The sequence below is a fragment of the Pinus tabuliformis genome, chromosome 2_1 (assembly GCF_031772625.1).
Source record: "Pinus tabuliformis cultivar Carrire ecotype Pingquan chromosome 2_1, CPIR1, whole genome shotgun sequence".
Lineage (NCBI taxonomy): Eukaryota > Viridiplantae > Streptophyta > Pinopsida > Pinales > Pinaceae > Pinus > Pinus tabuliformis.
The window spans coordinates 764371314-764396493 of NC_142299.1; positions in this window are offsets into that span (position 1 = coordinate 764371314).

Consider the following 25180-nt stretch of genomic DNA (forward strand, 5'->3'; position numbering starts at 1 on the left):
AAGACCCATAAACTGATCAAGTGTCATGGAGAAAAATTGACATGTAATAGATTTCCCCCTAAAGTGCGAAGTCTATAAAATAAGTTTAAAAGATTGAAGTGCTTTATCATTCCAAAGATCAGATCAGAGGCAATGGTTGGAAACCTGTAGGGAACATTCAAGGATTACAATGAAAATATATATCAAAAGTCATCTTTGAGGTAGGAATTCCCATACGAAGAGTAAATCAAACTCAATGAACAAGCATGAAAAACCAAAATCATATAGGTGGTAGACACAATATGGATGCAGTCATCTATCTACATAATCATGAATATAAAATCTCCTCGCAACCTGGATTGATGAAACTAGATCCAGGGTCTTGATCTCCATCTCTCGATCCACAGTATGAATCTTACCATGTGATTGAATGTTTCGAAGTCGAACATGGAAAAAACCACTTGATTATCGGTCATTGATGTGAACCATTAACAAGCGCGAGAGGAACCACCAATAATGACAATGGTTCTCAAGGTACTTCCAGTACAATATATGAAGTGTGAATAGGAGATCTCAAGTCGAACACTCATAGAATCATTTGATCAAAGGCCAACGATGAGAACCCATCGTGGAAAGCAAGAAACCTACTATTAAGGCATGCAGGTTTCAAGGTACTGAAGGTATGTAGATCAACTTCCTAGATAATGAGTTGAAGTTGATAGGAAGTGACCCGTCGTAGGAAAGCCTATGACACAAAACACAATGTCAAGTTTTAAAAATAGTTTGCAAGGACTGACTCAAGGATGGATGACGTGATTGAACACTAGAATTTGCAAAGGGATTTTTAACTGAGGTTGAACTTCTCTTGAACACATAATGACATGACAATTGACCTGGTAGCATTTGACTTAATCATAATACCAAAAACCATGAAGACTTTCAAATGAGGTTTGATTAATTATAAGACAAATGGATTTCCCAACCCGTATGTGAGTGTGATGGAGTGTCGTGTTCAAGAGTGACTTTCTACCTTTAAAAATGATAATGTAAAATGGACACCTTTCCTAATTTCCCCCCACCATTACTGGAAATTACCTCTTTATTTTTTATAAGCTTGAGCAGGATAACATATGCTTGGACTGTAAGCTTGTTGGGAGCGGGATCCCTCAAGGGAAATTTTGGGGCTAAAAGCCCATGTTTGAGTCAAATTTTGTAATAAAATTGTAAAGACTCTGCATTTTGTGGTCGCAGAGCGCGAAGGTGTCACGTGTCATGAAGGGTAGTCCGCCCTTAGTTTTGTAAAGTAAAGTTGGCTGTAAGAAATCTACCCATGGTCCGCGGACCATGGGATTGTATAAAAAGAGCTAAGCTCTAAGTAGTTTTAAGGACAGGCAATGATGAATGATGTAAGAGAGTCATAACTCTGGAGAAAGAAGTGTAAGTCTTGGGTTGTAGACTAGATAGAGGCTCTGCAATTGAGTGTGCAAAGGCCTAGGGTAGAAGTCCGCAGCTGAGTGCGGGGACCCCTACAACGGTGTGCGCAAGGAGGACAGAGATTGTAAACACTTGGAAGATATTAATAAAGAGAGTTATTCTACACTTTCCATGTCTTTGTTCTATTGATAAATCTAGATATGTTATGTATGAATTTCCTTTATTATGTTTTTATGATGCGCAAATGAATGCAATCACATTGAATAATTGTACGCATTTGTGAATATCTGTTTACGCAGCGTTAACTATAATTGTTTGATAAGATAAGAAAGTCACTTAGATTAATTGAGGAATCTGCACGGCACGCTGCCATAGCAGGGTGAAAGTATCTGGGCAGCAGGCTAGGGTTTCACGAAGATCAGTTGTACCCTTTCGTGGAGGTATTGAAGGATGGAATAGAGGGCTTGTCTTGCAGGCCCTAGAGTGAAGCGACCTGCGTGAAGGTAGATATAGAGGGAATTAAACAACATCACAACCATCTCAGGGTGCGAAAACTTGGTTCCAGCGTCCCCCCATATTGCTTCGGGTGAGACTTCGGTCTGTGCTCCACAGGTTGATGCCGAAAGGACCAGTAGTGTAGGGATTTGTTTGGATAATTAATGTTGAACCTGGGTCAGGCCCCCTCAAGCCAACAAATGGTTCCATTGTCGGGATCGAAATCTGCATAAGAGATGTGTGATATCATATCACTGGAATCCAACTAAGAAGGAGATTGGAGACTGGTTGGATAGAAAGATCCATGAATTCACGGCGCAGGAGAATAGAAACCCGCGACTGACAAAGGAATAGTGGTTGGACAGATACCTGTATACAGCCATGAGATATTTTTTTGCTCCTTACCTATTGAGCTATATGAGTGGATCATGAAGCTAGCAGATAGCCAAGGAAGGTGGAAACTTGATGGTCCTATTGTTTGGACCCTGGAGCTAATATAGAAATTGGAAGCATCTGAGGACAAGATCGCCCGTGCTGTCGATCATTGGCTCGATTGCATCATAGGAGGATTTGTGAGTGAGTTCGTGGTTGACACCTCAGTTAGCTACAGCGAGGCAGAGTGGCGCTTTTTCAAAGGACCGTGAGGTAAGTATGTGAAATCTTTGAATACTTGGATTAAAATGCTATTGTGCGAAAAATGGGTTATGCAACTACCTTGATGTTTGGAACTATGTGAAGTGGAAAAACTTACAGGAACGAAGGAAAAAGGGTCTGGAATATAGCCCATTGATTTCACCTCCACAAGGTGATGAGGAGGGGATAGCGAAGGTTTCTCCACTAAGTGCTATTCAGTTAATAAGACACGGATTCTTGCGAATACCACTTCCACCCACACCACCTCCAACTTCACCACCATCACCTCCAACTTCACCTGTACCACCTCCACCTCCACCGCAGTTCAATACGGCAAACTCAGTGAAGCTACCTTTGTTCAAAGGCTTGGGAAATGAGGACTTGGACCAATTGTTGTTCATTGTTAAAGCTATATGGGAAGCTCAAGGTGTTACAAATGATCATATAAAGAAGGCGACATTAGTTAGTTCTCTTCAAGATCGCACACTAACCTGGTATATCAAGTACTCTAATGAAAACCCAAATGCTGGAGTGGAAAACATCCAGAAAACACTAAATAGAGAATTCAATAGGCCTAAATCTGAGGCACAGACGATTGTTGGATTCAAGGAGACCGTGATGCAACTAGGCGAGATGCCTTGGGAACTAGATCAGAGGTTGAAGTGTACAATCCGTGAAGCCAACATGAATTTGACAGAAGGACAACATCGTGAATGGTTTGTGGCTTTGCTCTTGCCACATTTAAGGTTCGCGTTGTCACAACAGAAGATAACAACTCAGGCGAAGACCTTGGAGATTGCAATGAGACTGCATGAAACTCCGATGCAAGATCCAAACTTGGGGGTTCAACAGATCCATGCACAGCTGAAGAATCTATGCCTTGAGATGCAAAGTCTGAAGCAGGACAGGACGGTTTGACAAGAGGTGCGCGAGGAGGTATGGTGCTTGAAATGCAAGAGTCAGGGTCATCACAAGGACCATTTCCCGGTCTTTGCAAAATATATTGCAGGAGGAGGACCAATGCCTTTGAGGCCAGAAGCTTAAGTAGGACCTAGTGTGGCGCCTGCATTGTGGTGCGCTATATGTCAGGTAGCAGGAAAACATGCCACGGATAACTGTCATTTGCTGTATAAGTTTGTACAGACAACGCAACAGTTGTTCTGCAAATTTTGTAGGTCAGTAGGGCATGATGAGCATAATTGTAGGAGTTATGAATTGATGATGGATAGAACTCCCACCTATAGGGTTCAGGCCGAAATGCGGCCCCCTAACCAGAGTGCAGGGATGGCACAAACAGGATTTCAAGGGCACGGACGAGGTCGAGGAGGAGGAGGACCTGGCAGAGGTTGAGGATAATTGTTCTGCTATAATTGCATAGGACCGAGACACTATGCCCGTGATTGCACTGATCCAACGTGTCCATCATGCAAGTATTGCACGTTGTTTGATCATGAAATGGAACATTGTCCTATGTTGATAGCAAGGATACGTAACAAAGGGGTGCTACCACCTCTATTGACTCAGAAACTATAGATGATGAGGTCTGAACCGTGCGAAGAGGATCCAAATCTAAATATAGTGCTCAAGAGTGGAATCGCAACAGGAGATGACTAGCGGAAACAACCAGAAGAAAATACATGGGTCCGCAAAGCTTCGATGAAGGAGGCTAAGTTCAATTTGGAGCGCACACATGAAAGTTTCATGGACGCTAAGAAGAGCTTCGCTGAGGCCTCCTCCTCAGAAAGCAAGGATAAGCCTGAGTAGGAGATGGACCCCTCTATGCTCACAACTTTCCTGGAGACCTATATGAAGTTACTACGTGATAGTAATGCTATGAAAGGGCTACAAGATCTCATCAATAGATGTGCTAGAACCGCGTCGGGTGAGTTGTGCGTAGTACGAAATATTGGCAAGCATAAAACAAGGACGAGACGAGAGATGAGACTGACTGTGCAGATAGGAGAGTATGAAATGGATCAGGTTATTTTGGACCTGGGGTCAGATGCGAACATCCTACCAAAGCAGACTTGGGAATGAATGGGGAGACCTGCACTGCAGTGGTCTCCAATTCAGCTAAAGATGGCAAATTAGTAGAAGATCATCCCCATGGGGCGACTGCAAGGGGTGACTATGGATATCGAAGGCGCGAGTGCATGGTTGGCTTTGAAGTAATAGAGATACTAGATGACAACAATCCCTATCATGTGCTCCTAGGAATTGACTAGGCTACTGATATGAATGGGGTAATAAATCTAAAGAAGTGGAAGATGATCTTCGAGAAGAAATCCCTACGCATAGTAGTACCCTTGGATCCTGTTGAAGGATTGCGCTATATAGAACCAGTCCATGTGTTAGAAAAAATATTATATATGATAGAGAAATGTAAGACATATAATATGTGGAAAAACACAAACACATAAAACCAGAGAGACACAGATATACGTGGTTTACCCAGTTTGGGCTATGTCCACCCTAAACAGCTAGTCCTTCCTTTCTATTATCCAACAAAATGAAGAGACACAACCTACAGCAACTCCGCTGTAATATCCTCTGTTTTCTCTCACAGTCTCACCTATATGTTTCTCGCTCCGAGAATACACATATATTATACAACCTCAATACAATACCCTCATACAAAGAGAGGGGTTGCCTTCTAGGGAAAAAACCCTAAACTAAACATAAATTCTACCGTCAGATCATCCGCCTAATGAACGGCCCAGATTGACTAGAAATTACTATACTTTTACAAGGAAATTTTACATCTGTTTTTAGCTTCGAGGGCGCTGCCCCTGAAACCCCCACTGGCCCCTAGATCCCCCAGCCAGGGGGGATGGCCCCCCCGGAATCCCCACGAGGGGGACAAGTCCCCCCCGCACCCACCCCCCCGCAAGGAGGGGTGTAAAATCTTCTTAGGGTATACATCCGGCTGAAAAAAAGACCTCTAAATTAGGATGATAATCATGCTCCACACCCAACACCACGATTATGAGAGTGAAGATGATCTGGACTGTATCTATAAGATAAAAGCGTGAGACCAAGATTGGGTGAATCCCACTGCGCATGGACAAATTACCTGGGATTGTGAGAGTTCCTGCACTTCGGACTCCGATGAAGAGTTAGATCGCTGGCAGAACCAGTTACATGAAGTGACTACGCTGAACTGCAACATGATTACCCGATCGCTACATTGTGTGGTAGATATATTTTTGGATGCATTTGAAAGGGAGGTACCAGAAAAGTAGCACTTCCAGGCATTGCATTGGGCGTTGTGCGCTATGCCCATAAGATGGTGGGGTACGCATAGGAGAAGCTTCGGTTATTGGTGCGAATGTAGGAGGATGATGAGAACATGATTTGGGAAGCCTGAGATGCGAATGACAGACAAGTATGATGGGTAGGATGATTTGCATGCGCATTTGGCCAAATGGACCCAGGCTTATGGAGAAAAGCCCAAACCTGAATGGGTGCACTTGTTCTGTCACACCCTGGATATTGTCCCAATGAACTGGTATATAGAAAATGAGCTCCGCCATGGGACAGGAAAATGGGTTATCCTGCGTGAGGGATTCATGATGTCCTTCAGTTTTGAGGACAAATTTGACAGTATTGATGAAGTGCTACAAGAGGTGAAAGCAACAATCTTTAGGATATGTAGTTGTGGCTGCATTCAAGGAATTTATTCATAAGTTCCTAGAGGTATATTTTGATGACTGGACTGTGTTTGGGCTGGTTAAAATCCATGTAGCAAGCTTGCGCCTAATTCTGGATACCTATCGAAGATACCAGATCACGCTCAATCTAAAGAAGAGTTTGTTTTGTATTCCTTTTGGGAACTATTGGGGCATGTGGTTTGCAGACAAGGACTGATGGTAGATCCTGCAAAGATAGCAGTGATATTGAACTTGGAAGCGTTGAGGAGTGTGAAGCAGCTGCATGCTACCCTGGGACATACGGTATATTACAGAAACTTTATCAAAGGCTATGCCTAGATCACCGTGCATATGGAGAAATTGTTGAAGAAGGATGTTACATTCTACTGGAATGATGACTGTAAGAAGAGCTTGGATATATTAAAAGAAAAGATGGTCACCGCGTCGATTCTAGTCTTCCCGAACTAGAAGAAAGAATTTCATGTGCATGTCGATGCGTCATGTATAGCGATGGGAGAAGTCCTGACACAAGCTGGCAGAGAAGGCTTGGACTATCCTATCACATTCACAAGTCGAATATTATCCAAAGTGGAGAAAAACTATTCCACCACTGAGCATGAAGGGCTAGCTATGTTGTATGCGCTCCAAAAGTATAGGCACTACTTGCTGGGAGGCCATTTTAAAATGTATACAGAACAATCCACACTGAAATACCTGGTCAATAAGCCTGTGTTGGGGGGGAGAATCTGCAGGTGGCTCTTATTGTTCCAAGAATATGATTTTGAAGTTATTGTGAAGCCTAGACGACTGAATGCGGGACCAGACCATCTGTTGTGCATCGAAACAGGGGAGGAACCCACTAACCTGGAAGAAGGATTACCTGACGCGCAAATATTTGCAGTGCACATCACAGATGGTCATTTTTAGGATATAATACATTTCCTAATGACAGGTATTGCACCAGAAGGATACATTGTCCAGTAAAACAAGGAATTAGTAGTGCACGTGGAAAATTTCTCCGTCATTGTTGGGCATCTGTACAAGATGGGGACTGATGAGACATTGCGACGGTATGTACCCAAGTTTGAAAGAAGCATCATCCTAGTAGATGCTCATGGGTGCACCGCAGGAGGACATTATGCAAGAAGAGAAACCACGCAAAATATTCTACGCGCAGGGTTGTGGTGGCCAACCCTCCATCGGGACTCAAAAGCATATTGCAAGGCGTGTGATGTGTGTCAAAGGACTGGTAGACCATCGTGGAGGGATGAGATGCCTTTGAATCCATAGATGACATTGCAACCCTTTGAGAAGTGGGCGATAGATTTTGTGGGACCCATTAAGCCACAAGGAAAGACAGGAGCAAGGTACATTATCATTGCGATGGAGTATTTGACTCGTTGAGTGGAGGCACAATCTGTGAAGGATTGCACAGGCGCGACTGCTGCAAAGTTACTCTTTGAGCATGTACTGACGTGATTTGGCTGTCCAAAGATCTTAATGAGTGATCACGGTACGCACTTCCTAAATTAGACGATCAGTGCACTGACGGAAGAATTTCAGGTATGCCACCAGAAGAGCACACCTTATCACACGCAAGCTAATGGGAATGTGGAAGCGTTCAATAAGGTGCTCGAAAATACGCTGACCAAGGTTTGCAATGCTCAGCGAAGTGATTTGGACCTACGCATACTTGCAGTACTATGGGCTTATCGAATGACATGCAATAAGTTGACTGGACAAACCCCCTTTAGGCTTGTCTATGGGGTTGAAGCAGTAATGCCTATAGAATATATTGTGCCTAGTTTGTGCATAGCAGCGCTTACAGGTATGATGGATCACAGAGCCCTAGAAGAGAGGCTCACACAGCTAGATGAGCTCGAGGAAGAGAGATTTTTAGCTGGATTTAGCCAACATGTCTAGAAGCAGTGCCAAAAGGCATGGCTTGGTCGACACATTAAGTTGTGCACATTTAAGGTAAATGACCTAGTTTTTTTATATGATAGTAAGTTTGATAAATTTCTAGGGAAATTTAGGATGCACTGGTTAGGGCCCTATGCCATTAAGGAAATTACCGATGGAGGAGTGGTTCAATTGGTCAAATTAAATGGGGAACCGTTCCTAGGAAAGGTGAATGGTAGTCACTTGAAGCCATACACCGACGTAGGGCCATGTGACTAGATGAAGGTAGCACAGTATTAGCGCTCTAGGTAGCTGAAAGGAGGCATGGGACTATAAACTACATTTCCTAGGTTGGGGAGCTGCGTGATTGAAAGATGGAGCAAAGAAAGGAAGTGTCACTGGGTCCGCGACAGCGTGGAGGGAGCTGCACTACCCAGGGAGAAATCCCGCAGGTCAGCTGGAAAGTGACCATTATAGTCAGTGTTCATGAAAAGATGGTAGAAGTGAGACCAAATGGAGTGAACGGCTGACATTTAAGACAAAATTTATGGCTAAGATCCTTGAAAATATGCCGCCAATCCGGCATTAATGAATCAATTTTTGGGGGAACGATCGGATTTGAATTCAAGAAGCCCTATAAATTACAAGTTTTTGTCCAACAAGAAACACTTGGCATTTTGAGTATTGAGTTGTTGAGCTCTCAGGCACAGATGAATCACGAGAAATACGAGCTTCTAATAGCTACTTAGATATTTGAGACTTTGCCGACGGAAATAGAGGAATTCTTGCATAAAATCATGTTAGCACCCCCAGAGATTATAAATACTGAGCAAGTAGTAGAGGAGCCGGAATAGGAAATGGAAAAAGAGGCAGAAGTAGCTGCTCCAGAAGTAGCCGAAGTATTGGCAGAGGTCCCTAAATCACCAAGAATGCAGAGACTGAAGCCAACCCCAACCAAGGAGACCGTGAAGGACAATAAGGGCAAGCAGCCTGCCATACCGGTGTGTACATCGCCAAGAAGAAACCCACCAAATCCCACTACACAGGAGAAAGGCAAGGCTATAAACCTAGAACTAGAGGAGGAAGATATCGAAGACATCCCGATGGACGATGAGGATGTGGGAACTGAAGTAGAGGAGGTTGAAACCCAGGGTGTGGACCCTATTACGTGGTTGCCGGAGTATGTCCCTCCATGCAAGCCTAAGTCCAAGGTCCCAAAGGACATTGATGAGAGTAAGACTCCCCTGCAAACCCCTCTACTACTGGATGAAATTGCTTTTGACGGTTTGCGTTTGGCACGGGTGCCGATACTGAAGCTTGAAGACTGGGACTTGGTGGACCACGAGAAGTTCCCACACCTAGCGACTGAGCAGCTGATGTGCCGCATCATAGACACGAATATGGGAATGACCGCATTGGAGACGTGGAGGTGGCTCAAAGGAGTAGAGAAGGTAGGGTTGCTCAACTTGCTCTGGGTGTCGCACTATAACCGCACCCCGATGACAATTTTCGTCATCAAGCAGTTGTTGTGCTTGGTGCATGATGGGTGTTTATGGCTGGAGGAGTTGATAGCCATCATAGATAGGTTTATTCACAAAATAATGTGCTTGCCATATATAGGTGAGAATCTGACGATGATCTTTGGCGAAAAGTGTGGGGAGTAGGCTCTCGTAGAGTCAATGAAGGAAAAATTTAAGTTGGTGAAGACGCCACGCGGGTACACTATCTCTAGCATCTGCGATCCTGTTGTAAAGGTAGCCACACAGATCCTTGCAGGGAAGGTGATGCAGAAGTTTCGTGGGGATGAGGTGCTGGCACCTGTCATCACACTCGCACAGCAGTGCGTGGAAGGAGTCTAGTTTAACTAGTTGGACTACCTTCACGTAGAGTTCCTAGCGAACTGTCGCGAAGCACAAGAGCTCAGCAAGACATTCCACTACGTGTGGCTCTTGCTGTTGATTGTAATGGTAGCGTGGGAGCTACCAGAGGATAGCCAGTTCCCTTCGATCGCACCAGACCTCCCTCAAGTAGTGAAGTACGCTTTGCGGTGGGTGACCAAGGACGCGCAGCGAGTTCAGGATAGCAAGATCTTCTGGATCTTGATGGAGATGAATATCAGGATGGTCATCAATCGCAATCCATGATTGTCACCCACGGTGTATGCTAACCTGTAGAGCTATGCCGAATTCAAAGCTGATTTCCATCGAGTATCCATCAGGGCACGAAAGGACCTTGCGCAGAAGTGGTACAACTTATCGTATTTGGCCACGGATGACACCATTGACGCGGTACTTGATCAATGGCCGGTGGAGTGGTGCACTACCACAGACTTGGTGGTGGGTGGAAGCAAGTTTGTAGTGCAGAAGAAGAAGGAGGAGGCCAAGTTGAAGATGGCACAGCTGGTCGAGAAGAGGAAAAAGGAGGCCACTGAGAAGGCCCAAGCGGAATAGGAAGAAAAGAAAGCAGGTAAGCAGATAGGTGGAATAGAGCGTGGCTTTGACAAAGGTGCGTGGTCACCTTCACCTACGACAGAAGAGGAAGAAATAGAATAACACGGCGCAGACCCTCAAGAGATGTCCGCCCACATTAAGCACCCAAGAGAGTTGGAGAAGGGAGGGTCCAGAAAGAAATCCAAGGTGACCAAGACTTCGTTGGACCCTATCACATTGACGGAGGGCGACGTACATGATATCGGTGATACAGTCAGAGATGTCACCACGGAGGCCTTGCAACAATTTGAACAATAGTAGCAGATCATCCTAGGGGCCATCTAGACCAGGTTGCAAGAGTTGCAGACCTGCGTGCCACAAGCTAGTATGGTGTCTGCCAGCTTGGCTATCAACACTTTAGAGGTTGCCGATATGCTGCACACGAAGGCTTCCAATGTGATAGTGTTGCCGAATGAAGCATTGACCATAGAAAATGAGGCTGACAGGACCACTGTCAGTGCCCTGAAAGGAGTTGGGTTGAACATGGCGGTGCTTCCACGCGAAGCACTCCACCTCTTGCAGGATGGAGTAATTGCAGAACTGAGGGCGTGAGAGCACCACGCCCTCCAAGTGATCAGTGAATAACAGATCAACAACTAACAGATGGCCCTAAGGAGAAATGTTGCCATCACCACTGAGACCGAGGTGACCAACCAGAGCAAGAAGATCATGCAGGTCATTGAGGAGGCATGCATAATGGTCCCAGAGTTGGCCATTCCGAAGGAAGAGCCAGTCGAGGTACACATCCGTAAGTTGGCCACAGGGGTGCACAACACTCGGACTGAGATGGTGCAGGTTTAGTTGGAATTCAACCTGCAAATTACCAAGCTACAGTTTAGGGCCCAACCCTCCACACCGCTAGAAGTAAAGGAACAATTAGCAACCGTTGTCACAAAAGCAGTCGCAGTGGTGGAAAGTGCAGTAGCAGACTGCACGCAGTTGTTCGAGCAATCATTTGAGGTCCTGACAAGCTTGCAGGAGGACCCAAACATACAGAGGCTAGAGACGGAAGCGCGCAAGCTACAACAATGCTACGATGAAGTTAAGGGCACAGCATGAACCATTGCGCTGACGCAAAGACTAGCCAACCTGCAAGAGCCCAAGTAGTTGAAGGAACAGGTGGATGCAGCACTGCACAAGGAAGCAGTTGAAGGCGAGACTAAAGCCCTAGCTGGAGGAAGCTTACGCAATCACAAGAAATATTGAAGGCAAGCTTGCGACTCTGCAAGTGACACAACAAAAGCTTTAGGCTGATAGCATAGGAGCAGTGACCGAGAAGACAGTGGAAGATGTGAAGCAAGCGGAAACTCAGTGCACCACCGAGGTTGTGGTCATACGAGTCGAGCCAGATGAGCTTCGTGTGAAGATCTCCGCGCCAATCAAGTGACTCGATGGCGAGTCATGATTTTTATGTTGGGGACCTGTTGGGAGCGGGATTCCCCAAGGGAAGTTTCGGGGCTAAAAGCCCATGTTTGAGTCAAATTTTGTAATAAAATTCTAAAGACTCTGCATTTTTTGGTCGTGAAGTGCGAAGGTGTCATGTGTCATGAAGGGTAGTCCACCCTTAGTTTTGTAAAGTAAAGTTGACTATAAGAGATCTACTCTACCCATGGTCCGCGAACCATGGGATTGTATAAAAAGAGTTAATCTCTAAGTAGTTTTAAGGACAAACAATGATGAATGATGTAAGAGAGTCATAAATCTAGAGAAAGAAGTTTATGTCTTGGGTTGTAGTGTAGGTAGAGGCTCTACAGCTGAGTGCGCAGAGGCCTAGGTTAAAAGTCCGTAGCTGAGTGCGCGGACCCCTGCAGCTGTGTGCGTAGGGTGGATAGAGGTTGTAAGCAGTTGGAAGATATTAATAAAGAGAGTTATTTTTCACTTTCTATGTCTTTGTTCTGTTGATACATCTAGATATGTTATGTATGAATTTCCTTTATTATGCTTTTATGATGCGCGAATGAATGCAATTACGTTGAATAATTGAACGCATTTTTGAATGTTTGTTTATGCGGTGTTAACTATAATTGTTTGATAAGATAATAAAATCACTTAGATTAACTGAGGAATCTGCACAGCACACTGCCATAGCAGCATGAAAGTATCTGAGCAGCAGGCTAGGGCTGTGCAAAGATCGGTTGTACCCTTTCACGGAGGTATTGAAGGACGAAATAGAGGGCTCGTCTTACAAGCCCTAGGGCGAAGCAACCTACGCAAAGGTAGGGATAGAGGGAATCAAACAACATCACAACCATCTCAGGGTGTAGAAACTTGGTTCCAGCATCTCCCCATACAGCTTCAGGTGAGACTTCGATCCATGCTCCGTGGGTTGATGCCGAAAGGGCTAGTAGTGTAGGGATTTGTTTGGCTAATTAACGTTGAACCTGGGTCAGGCCCCCTCAAGCCAACAAAGCTCATCCTTCAAATGATTCCATCGAAGTATTTATAACAAACCCTAAGAAGGAATGGTTTGGTCCCGTTATGCTTAATGGGTCCTCTACTGTTTAGTTTTTACGAGTCCAGTAAAGGAGTAACTCAATTTAATTTTCTTTTAAGAGTTTGAAAAAGACGCAAAAAGGAAACTCATTTAGTTCTTTTACCAACATTTTTCAATTTTAGAGTGTCATAAGAAAACCACAAGTAGACTCCATCAGGTTCTTTTTCGTAAGTTTTATTCTCTTAGTTCCGAGAAAGGATAAAATAATACAAGAGAGAACTCTATTGACCATGTTCAGTCAACATATACCTTTTTCATAAATAGTCCTAAGTCAGTCTGTAAAAGGGGTAAACTTATAATGAGTGGACGATTGTTCATTTACTTTTATGAGTTCGAACAAGCAAGTACTCGAAAATCTTTTCGTTTTGAAAGGGTCTGAAAAGAGCTTAAAAGAGGACTCTATGATTTTCACTTTTCGTAATTTTTTAAGAGCACGAAAAGTGATAAAAGTCTGCTAAATAGTCAAAATGATTCATCCTCACTCCGTAACCTATCCTGCACATTTAAACTGTATAAATTGTCATAACTGCTCAAAAATGTCATTTCCCCTCTGAAAGGGTTTTAAATATAAAAAATAATATTTTTTAGCTTCAAAAAACCCTATAAAAGTGGGAATGGTAAATTATTTTCACCATTTGCATTTTTATCATTTGAGAGGAGAGAGAGGAGTTTTTACCACCAGACTTCCAAGACTGATTCCGAGCTAACTAGTGGACGAAATTGCGCACCACTTCTTCTAGGTAGAATATCTCTCCTTAACTTAGCTTTTCATCTATTTAAAATTTCATTTTAAGCTTCCAATTATTTTTTGGGGAAAAACTATGTTTAAAAATGCACCCTCAGCCCTGCGTTGTTTCTTTTTAGTTGGGCCCGCACAATTCGATAAAATTTTCCATACGGAAAATCACAGACTGCATGAAATTTTACTGCAAAAATCCGCACAGTTGCACCCTATCCGTAAAACGAAGGCTACACAGGTAGCGAGGGTTTATTTTTAAACAAGTTTTGGGGAAAAAAACATGAATTGGCTTTCCAAAATGATTCTAATCCTTTTAAAATGATCATTTCAGGTCATTTGATTGATCAAAATTGAATGGAGGGAAAGAGAGCATGAAGCCAATGATTTGGCAGCTTTGGAAAATCTGAGCACCATGCAGGCTCTAAGAACTTGTGGCCTCCTAAAATACTAGCTCATTCCTAGGATGAAAGCTCAGGTAGATCAGATTACATGGCTGCTAAGAACCTGGAATGTCCAGGAACAATGTTTTGTGATCATCGTGTTACCATTGACGTCTATGACATTTATTTCTTGATTGGGTTGCCTCATCGAGGAGATGAAATTTCATTATTTGGACAAAGGACCAGAGGAGATACTACAGATGGGTATCTACGACACTTTTGCAGGGGTGCACCACCCAAGGATGATTGAATTGATATTCCGACCATCGAGATCTTTCCCCTGAGGACCATTACTTTCACTGTTAGCAAACTGTCTGGTAGTGCTACCCTTCATTTAGCCACACAGGCACAGATGCAGACGACTGTGAAATGTTTGGAATCCACAGTGTTCAACTGGTGCAAGTGATGGTGAACATGAAGGGCCAGTTGAATAGATGCAAGAAAGGAAAACTGATGAATTTTGGTTATGGTGCCATTCTTGTTGCTTTTTCCCCAGAGAGAATTCCTATTCTCCGGTCACAACAGCTTCTAGCAGATGAGGGGGACCTAGGGATCCACGCATGATGAGGTGGGTTGCACTGATAACACACCATGGAGGTGATGGAATAATAGTGAGGTATGCTCCAAAGTTTTTTAATTGGTTAGGCCAGCAGATTGTTCGATTGAGGACTTTCCATATGTCGGGATGGATTACAGAGGTGATCATGATATCCCACTTCCAGTCAGAACTCAGTGGGGTGATCTAGGTGAGAATTTTTCATTTTGACATATTTCCAAATTTTTAAATTTTTATTTGTTTTTTGTCTTCAAAGGATAATTATCCAAAATGTATGTGCAGACATGGGCCCAACCTGACCAGCAAGGTTGACATGATTTGATAGATGAGGCGAGCATCCTATAGTAGTTGCGGCAGCTAACCCGAAGGCAAAGGATATCTTAACAGAGCTTTAACACGACCTTGAGAGGTTCACTTCGAATATCCCAGATACTGGGACAAATGACATTCCTCGAGCCTATAAAAGACATGTAGTTGGGGTTGTTGGTCCACTTAGACATTTGTTGCGTCGAGTTTCTCGTGCTATTGTTCGCTATCATGATCATCATCATGCTTAGTTATTCTAGTTTCTAGGACCACATTTTGATTTTTGGTGTCAACATATTCAGAAAATAAAAGGCCACAAGGCCTTATGTCCTCAGATGACATATTTTGTAGACACACACTTTTATGAAAACTCTATTTTAATGAAAAACTACTACTTTTGCCTATTGTTTATCTTGATCAATATATGAATATTGTTTTTAATTTACAAATGTTGCAAATGTCTATTTAACACATGATTCGCCAATGCATCTGTCAATGTGTTTAAATATCTTGGAATGTGTTGATATTCAATATAATCAAATTTCCTTTCCAAAAGACGGACCCGTAAAAACACTCTTAACATTGTTGGACTCCTTACTGTATAGACACCATTTAAATGTAATACCACAAGCTGTGAATATAACCTAATGATCAAACGCTAGATACCAAATGTGATGGCACCAGCTAATAGCTCAATGATTGCACTATATTCCTCTATGTTGTTTGTTTTTTGACCAAGACATATTCCATGAATAGAGACTAGCTCATCACTAGGTGAATAGATAACCCAGGCTGCAGAAGATAAATTCTGAGTACTATGACTAGTGCCATCAACAAATCCAATGTAAGTCTGAGAGATTGTCAACATCTGCAAATCAAGTGTAAAACGAGATAAGCAGGAGTAGTAGAAAATGTGAAAAACATTTAACTATCACACATACCTAAAAAATGGTAAATAATGTACAAATCTCCACCCAAAATTTTATGTATAATATTTCTTTAAGTAAATACCATTTATGGTATTTCCCAAAGGAATACCATTGTAATCAACTAGCTCATAGGCTCCTTTAGCTAATACATGTTTTATGATGTAAGGGCCATGCCACATGGGTTCGAAGTTTCTCGTGCCTAACTTGTCATGAGCTTGATCATAAACCAAGACTAGGTCACCTTTTGAATATGAATGAGGATTAACGTTGTGATGAAGTTGAGCTTTGACACATTTTTTGTGAGCCTCGCTAGCCATTGCAGCATCACAACAATTTTCATTAAAATGTGCTAAATGTACAAAGCGTTCTTCGTCTGTAGAGGTAGCAGGTAATAATTCAATAGCTATTTTTAGGGATGGGATTTCATATTCAATGGGTAATACTACTTCAAAACCATAAACAAGTTGGAGAGTAAAACCGGTCAAGATTTTTGCAGTAGTATGGTAAGCCCACAATGCTGAAAATAGCATAGAATGTCAATTTCCTTTGTGAATACCAACTATCCATTTAATAATATTGGTTAAGAATTTACTAAGAGTTTTGACCTGACCATTAGCTTGTGGATAGCATGGAGTAGAGCTATCATGGCGTAGGCCGAGTATTGTGGATAGTTTGACCATCAAAAACTTATGAAAATGACTACCATGGTCTGCAACAATGGTTTGTGGGACACCAAACCGAGAAATCACATGATTGAAAATGAAAAATACTACAGTTTCACCATCGTCTTTTTATGTAGGCATCGCCTTGGCCCATTTTGTAAATAATCGACTGCAAAGATAATATACGCATACCCCCCAACCGAGTGAGGGTTACAGGCGATGAAATCGATGTCCCATTTGGCAAAAGGACCGACATCTATGATAGGGTGAAAAGGAGCTAGAGGTGCTCGCATTTTGCAATCATCGACTTGGCAATTATGGAATTTGTGGACTGTAGCAATATTTAAACATTGATGGCCAAAAATAACCAACATGTAATATCTTTTGGGCACTAGCATACCCAGACATATCACCGCCACATGCTCTAGAGTGACAGTCATTTAATGTTTTTTCGGCCTCTTGGAGAGTCAAACAACGTCAGAATATAGAATCGATATCGCGACGGTAAAGAGTGTCGCCAATAATATTGTATTGTTGGGATTGGTATCATATTTGATGATGATCAGTTTTAGATAACTTGGGCCTAAAAGTTTGTGTTTGGAGATATATAATGATATCTCCATACCACGGATCTGACGTACTAATAAGAAAGAGAGATTCATCAACAAAAGAATATTTTGTTACAATTTTCTATATCAATATGAGGAAATTCACACAATGGTTTGGCGAAAATCAAATATTTATTTTATTTGGATTTTTCAAATTCCAAATCAAACTCTTGTAAGATAACTATCCACTTGGATTATTTTCTCCCTAGCAATTTTTTAGTGAGAATATACATCATAGGGTTGCAATCCAAAATGCCAATTGTTTTTCAGAGAAGTATATAGTGAGGTAATCATTGAACATCTTGTACAGCTTCCAAGGCTAGGTTCTCCACATGTGCGTATTTAATCTCGGATTTAGTGAGACTTCTACTCAAATAATAAATCACATGTTCGCTGCTAGAATCATCCTCTTGGACTAATACCATGCCAATAGTGGCATCGGACGCGGCTAAGTACAGAAAGTAATCTCGATGATAATCAGGTGGATGTAGTAATGGTGCATTGGTTAGTGCATGTTTTAATGCATCAAAATCTTTATCAGCAAGCTCATCCCAGAAAAATGGAATGCCCTTTTTCAATAGTTGAGTAAAACCCTGGGTTAGTTCGGCATAATTGTGGATGAATCTACGAAAAAAGTTTTATTTCCCTTGCAAACTTTGGAGTTGAGTAAGGCTAGAAGGAGCAGGAAAATTTAGAATTGCCTCTACCTTGAGGGGGTCGACATGAATGCCTTCTTTCGAAATGATGAAACCTAGAAGTCGACCTGATTGCACACAAAAGACACATTTGTGCATATTCAAGTGAATACTGTAATGCCTGCACTTAATGAAAATTTCTTTTAAGTGTGATGGGTGATCCTGTATTTTCATTGAATGAGTCGGTAGGTCATATAAATAAGGCTGAACAATATGCTTGATATCATAGAATTCATAAGACATTGCTCGTTGAAAAGTTGCACCAGCATTTTTCAGGCCAAATGGGAGTCCACGATAAGAAAAAATTCCCCATAGGCATATAAATGTGGTTTTGTATTGATCAGAAAGGAGTATGCTTATCTGATTGTAGCTATAAAATCCATCCATGAATGAAAAATTTTCATTCCCGACACAGTCATGGACAATTTGGCTGATATATGGAGTTGGATAATTGTCTTTAGGACAAGATTTATTAATATCTCTGTAATCAACACATACTCAAATAGTTCGTTGTTTTTTATTAACGGGCACAACATTTCATACCCAATTACTCAAAGGAATAGGGTAAATGAATCCTGCTTTCAACAATTTGTCAACCTCAGTTTTGATAGCGACAACTTTTCGTGGATGTATATGACGTAATTTTTGTCTAACAGGCTTAGAATCCATATAAGTTTGTATTTCATGTACAACTATGCTAGGGTCAATTCCTGGCATTTCGTTCAAGGTCATAACTTCCATAATCCCTTCATCAGTTAAAAAATATATGTTAAAAGGATTAGGCATAGAGATTGGTTCCAAGCATGAAAAATGAGAATATTCATCAATAATCGTATTCATTAAATTGTCTTCAGATGTTTATGAGTTGGAAAATGATTGAATTGTCTCATACGCTAACTCAAAAGGGATATGAGACTTCTAACTTCCATATAAGATCATTTTTGATTCTGAAGTTACTTTCCACGGATCTCTCGATTCGAAAGTACTTGATGTAATCATGTTAATATGGGGATCATTATGAGGGAAATTGGGTGGAGGGAATGCGAAATTTCCCATCAAATATGAGTCTTTGAGAAGACCAACACCAACTTCTTCATATGGATTTGTTGATTTTCTAACAAAAGGCACACTACCAGTGGAATTAGGGTCTGAGGTATAGTAGGATAATTGGTCTACCTTCACAATAATCCCTTTGTGAAGAAACATGATCATCCTATAATATGATGAGATTATTGCCACCATGGCATAAGTAAAGCTCCAACCAAGCAAAAGTCTATAGTCAAGTTGAGAATCAACAACCTCAACATCTATTGCAACCATTTTATGCTCTAATTCGATTGGCAAATCATTTAATAGACCATAAGGAAGAAAACCTCTTCCATCAAAGGCTTTAAAATTCATGGGATATTGATTGATCATTGGAGAACCTAGAGCTTTCCAATAGGCAATGGAAATAATGCATGTCGATGCTCCTTTGTCAATCACTGTTTGAAAAACCCATTGAGTTTTGACATGAACTGGTATCTGAAAATCCAGTTGGTGCGAGAGATGTGGGACATGATTTTAGAGATCGAAAACAATCAAATTGGATTCACGAGTATTTACTGCTCCTATAGTTGGTAATAATAACTTCCTTTGTGTTGGACAAGTCTGCAGCACTTTAAGAGCCGACATTACCGAAGGCGACATAGCCAAATATTCGACGATGTTATAGTTCTGAGCAGCCCTAGCATAAGGGTTAAAGGATGACTTTCGAAACATACTCTTAGGAAGCGGACGAATTATCATATCAAGGTTTGGTTTTTCAATATGTAATGGTTCAGAAGAAGGAGGACTAGATGTGGAAGTTTGAACAGCTGGACTGGAGTCATCTCCATCTTCAACATGACCCTTTGATGTGTAATCTTTGGATCTCATTGCTACCATAACTTTGGAAGACATTATCATGATATTTTCCAATGCAGATGAGGAGAATTGGTCATGAGAAACCATTTTACTATCTTGCGGAGGAAAGGGATCCTTCCTTCAAAACAGCGAGAGTGGGCGAACTTTTGACAAATTTAGAAACTTCTGCATGATGTGGGCACTCCTTGGTGTAATGATCTTCATTACAAATCAGGCAAGGATAACGACGTTTCTTCTTTTCATCAGAAAATTCATTCTTGTTTGATTTCTCCTTAGAATGAGTGTCTTGTTTAGCTTTCCCTTTTCCTTCTTTATTATTTCTGGATTGCTTAGCCTTTTCAATAGATGATTTTATAGCGTTAATTCCCAAACTAATTTCGGGAGAAGGATATTTTTCAGGTGAATTAGATAGAGCTGAAATCTGAGTTTTCTTAGAATTTTTCTTTTTGTTCTTAGATTTTTGGCTCACATAACCAATCATGCCATCTATGACATGTGATCCTGTAAGGGCTGGATTAGTTTGACCAGGTCGGGGTAAATCTGGGATCTTTTCATACAAAGTACCAGACTGAGTATAAACAAGATCAAGGTATTGAGCACGAGCAATTACTTGCTCCTCAGTTACAACACCTCCTTTGGCCACATCTTCAGTTATTACTAGTAAAGGAGATTTTAAGAACCATTCGACTAAAATCTAGTCTGGAATGTGAGCTTTAACCAGGCGGCATCTTCATCTCCATTCATGAATGTGATCTGAGATATAGGTTGACATTGACTGCTACAAAGAAGTTAAAAGTTTAGTTCCATTATCATATCAAATGGGAAAATGAAAATGGTTCAAAAAAGTTATAGCAAGGGCACTAAATGTGCTGAAGGAAGTGCACAGTAATTCTACATATCATTTGGCTACCGAACCAGTTAAGGTTCATTGAAAAAGGTGTAATCTAATAGAATCATCGATTAATGAGTTGGACATGCACAATATATGATAGGCCATAACATGGTTTGATGGATCTTTGCCCGGCTTACCTTCAAACTTAAGAATATCATTGGGCAACTTAGTATGAATGTCTGGCCAAAATGGTAAATAAAGAAGTGGATCATTAGTTAACCAAGAGAGGTCAGGCAAATCCAAAGTTACAATGAAGGGAAACTAGTGATTAGGATCCTGAGATGGATACTGATAACCCTAAGGGACGAGTCTTGTACCAGGAGGAGGATACCGAGGATATCCTTGAATATCTTGAGCAATTGGAATCTGCATACCTCCTGGATATCCACGATGAGCCATACCATATTGTGGTTGTATAGGTGTTAGCACTCCAGGAAACTCTCCTAGGTTGCAACTCAATTATGCCTGGTAACATATAATCTTCAATATTATTCTCATAACTATTGGAATGGATGATGGTTTGGATCAATTCAGATAACCATTTCAGCTCTATTCTCCATCTATCCCTTAAATCTACAAACTATTGAGCATTAGTGGTCTAAAGCCTTGTGTTGTTGAGGGTGTTCATGCATGTCTTGAGGGAGAATAGAGCTGAAATGGTTATCTGACTTGATCCAAACCATCATCCATTCCAATAGTTCTGAGAACAATATTGAATCTTATATGTTTCCAGGCATCTCCGAGTTGCAACCTAGGAGATTTTCCTGGAGTGCTAACATAATGGGCATCGTTTTCGGGGAGAGGAAACTAAAGCTCAGCTTCCCTGGGAAACGACATAGATCCAGCTTTAATAATAGACAAAGTTTGGGCACTTTTTTTGTTGTAATCATCTATCCGGCGACTCTACTGGAGGTCGAACCTCTTGGCGACTCCACTTCATAGTTCTGGCTCAATTTGTGAGGCATACTCGGAGAAATCCTCAAAAGCTACAAGATGATCCAGTACTTGACCCTGAAGAAATCATCAAAGAGAGAAAGGTATTGCAAAAAGGAGCATCAAGTTCAGGTAAACCTAAACAATCTCCTATATCTCTTCAAGAAAGGCTTGTAATAGAACAAATACATGTTGAGAGTATAGCATCTAATACCAGTAGTGAAGAAAAACTCTCAAAGATTCATAAATCTCCTTATTCTTTAGGTTCTCCTTTTGCTTTAAGCCCAAAGGAAACCTCACTTCCTACCCATCATACTCCTTTAATCTTGTCAATCACTCCTTAGCCATCTATCATTCAAACTGCCAGAACTTTTTTAGCCACCACGACTATGTCAGGTCCACAAGCACCTACCAAAATGGAAAGAATCATAGCTACCAGGTATGGACCTCTAATACTACCCACTCCTTTGAATGCCATGCCTACTAGAGAATATCAGAAATATAGGCCTAAGTTAACTGGGATTGAAGGTGTTACTGCTGAAGAACATCTTGAGTCATTCTATAGCTATGCTGATAATCTAAACATTAGTGAAGATGATGTGTGGATGAGAGTCTTTGTCCAAAGCCTAGATGGAGAGGCTAGAAAATGGTTCAGAGAACTAACCCCAAGATCTATAGCAGATATTGAAGCTTTAGATGATGCATTCCTAAAGCATTGGGGTGATAAGAAGGATCTCCTCTACTATGACACTGAGTTTGGCAACTTAAAGAGAGAAAATGGTGAGTTGTTGTCTGATTCCAATAAGAGGTTTAACCGTAAGTACAGCAAAATACCAGTTGAAGTAAAACCCACTACTACCTCTGCTAAACTCGCTTATGTCGGTGCTTTTGATTCTGACTTCTGCCTACTGTTGAGGGAGAGGCGATGTGCTACTTTGGCTGACATGCAGGATACAGCCTTGCAAGTGGAATCAAACAGCATGGCCGTAAAGAATCTCAAGGGAAATGTTGATAGAAGAAGATAGAGGGGCGAGTCTTCATCTTCCTCTAATCCTAAGATAGATAAAATGACCAAAATGATCGAGTCATTAGCCTCTGAAATCTCCAAATTGAATGTTGAGCAGCACCCGGGGAAAGGAAGAGTGCCTAATACCTTTGCTCCTAGAAATCCAAATCTAAATCCATATAGAAGAACAAATGAGCAGTTGCAGATTTTGCAAAGAAACAAAGATGCTAATGAAGACCAAAGGGTGAAGGCTCCTTTTCAAAATTGTTGTGTGTGGAGCATGATTGTTCAGAGGTCTTTGTTTCAGCCGGATGCATACCCCAGGAAGTTTGTACACTCCTCCACGCGGGGGGGTGCGGGGGGGACTTGTCCCCCCGCGGGGTCCGGGGGGGCCGATCCCCCCGGCTGGGGGGTCCGGGGGCCAGCGGTCCCCCGGCGGGGCTCGGCGGCAGCGCTGCCGAAGCTAAAAACAAATGTAAAATTGCCTTGTAAAAGTATAGTAATTTCTAGTCAATCTGGGCCGTTCATTAGGCAGATGATCTGACTGTATAACTTATGTTTAGTTTAGGGTTTTTTGCCCTAGAAGGCAACCCCCTCTCTTTGTATGAGGGCATTGTATTTGAGGCTAAGATATAGATGTGTATTCTGTGAGCAAGAAACTGAGAGGTGAGACTGTGAGAGAAAACAGAGGATATTACAGCGGATTTGTTGTAGGTTGTGTCTCTTCATTTTGCTGGAAAATAGAAAGGAAGGACTGGCTGTTCGGGGTGGACGTAGCCCAAACTGGGTGAACCACGTATATCTGTGTCTCTCTTGTTTTATGCGTTCTCTGTGTTTATATTTCTGCAATATTTTATGTGTTCCATTGCTCCGTAATATATAATTTTCTAACAACTGGTATCAGAGCCGAAGGTCTATTTGGCTGATAAACTCGTAGGAAAGAAGGGTTTTCTGGTTCGAGTGGGAGCAATGGCGGAAGATGGTAAGTTTAGGGTCGAGAAATTTAACAGCCAAAACTTCTCGCTGTGGAAGATGCAGATGGAATATTATCTGTATCAGAAAGATCTATACCTACCATTGGGCAGAAAATCAAAGATGCCGACGGGTATGACAAACGAAGAATGGAACCTTCTCGATAGAAAGGCACTCGGAACAATACGGTTGTGCCTTGCTGCGTCAGTCACCTTCAACATTTCGAAGGAAACCACGACAGAGGGTTTGATTCAGGCGTTGTCGAAACTATATGAAAAACCCTCGGCCTCAAACAAGGTATTTCTTATGAAACGGTTATTTAATATGAAGATGTCGGAAGGTGGATCTATTGCAGACCATTTAAATGATTTTAATACAGTTACAAGTCAGTTAAGTTCTGTAGGGGTAAACTTTGATGATGAAGTTAAAGCTCTGTTATTCTTGTGCTCATTACCAGAAAGTTGGAATGGTTTGGTAATGGCCATTAGTAACTCTGTTTCTGGATCTAGTACTTTAAAGTTTGATGATGTTGTCGGTGTTATCCTTAGCGAGGAAATGCGATAGAAAAGCTCCGGTGAGACATCGGGAAATGCTTTGAGTGCAGAGTCTAGAGGAAGAAAAATGGAAATAGGAAAGAGCTTAGGATATCACAGTAAATCAAGGAAAGGCAGATCAAAGTCCAGATCGGGGATAGTGTGCTGGAAATGTGGAAAGAAAGGACACCTAAAGAAAGACTCTAGATCTCGGAAGGGAAAAGAAGGAGATGCACGGCAAGAAAACAATCATGAAGCAAATGTGACAGGTGAGGTGTTACAAGATGCTTTGATTCTTTCTTTTGAAAATATTATTGATTCCTGGGTGGTAGATTCAGGGGCCTCATTCCATGCCACACCTGATAAGAAATACTTTCATGACTATGTTCAAGGAGATTTTGGACAAGTTCGTTTGGTGATGATAAACCCTGTAAAATTGTTGGAATGGGTAAGGTTCTTGTAAAACAATAGAATGGAAACCAATGGCTACTAAAGGAGGTAAGGCATGTTCTAGATCTAAAGAAAAATCTGATTTCAACAGGGCAGCTAGGCGGTGAAGGTTGTGTGACAACTTTCACAGATAAAGCTTGGAAGGTCACCAAAGGAGCCCTAGTAATAGCAAAAGGTGAAAAGGTTGGTACATTGTATTTATGCAATGGTATTTCTAACTCTGTTAATGCTTTAACTTCCAAAGGAGCAGATGCAGCATTATCGCATCATAGGCTCGGACAATGAGTGAAAAGGGGATGAAGATTCTTCACTCAAGGAATTTGTTGCCGGGTTTGAAGAATGTTGATTTGGATTTCTGTGAGAATTGCATTTATGGAAAACAGAAGAGAGTCAGATTTCTCAGAGTTGGGAAAGAAATGAAGAGAGAAAAATTACAGCTTGTGCATACAGATGTATGGGGACCTGCTCAGGTATCATC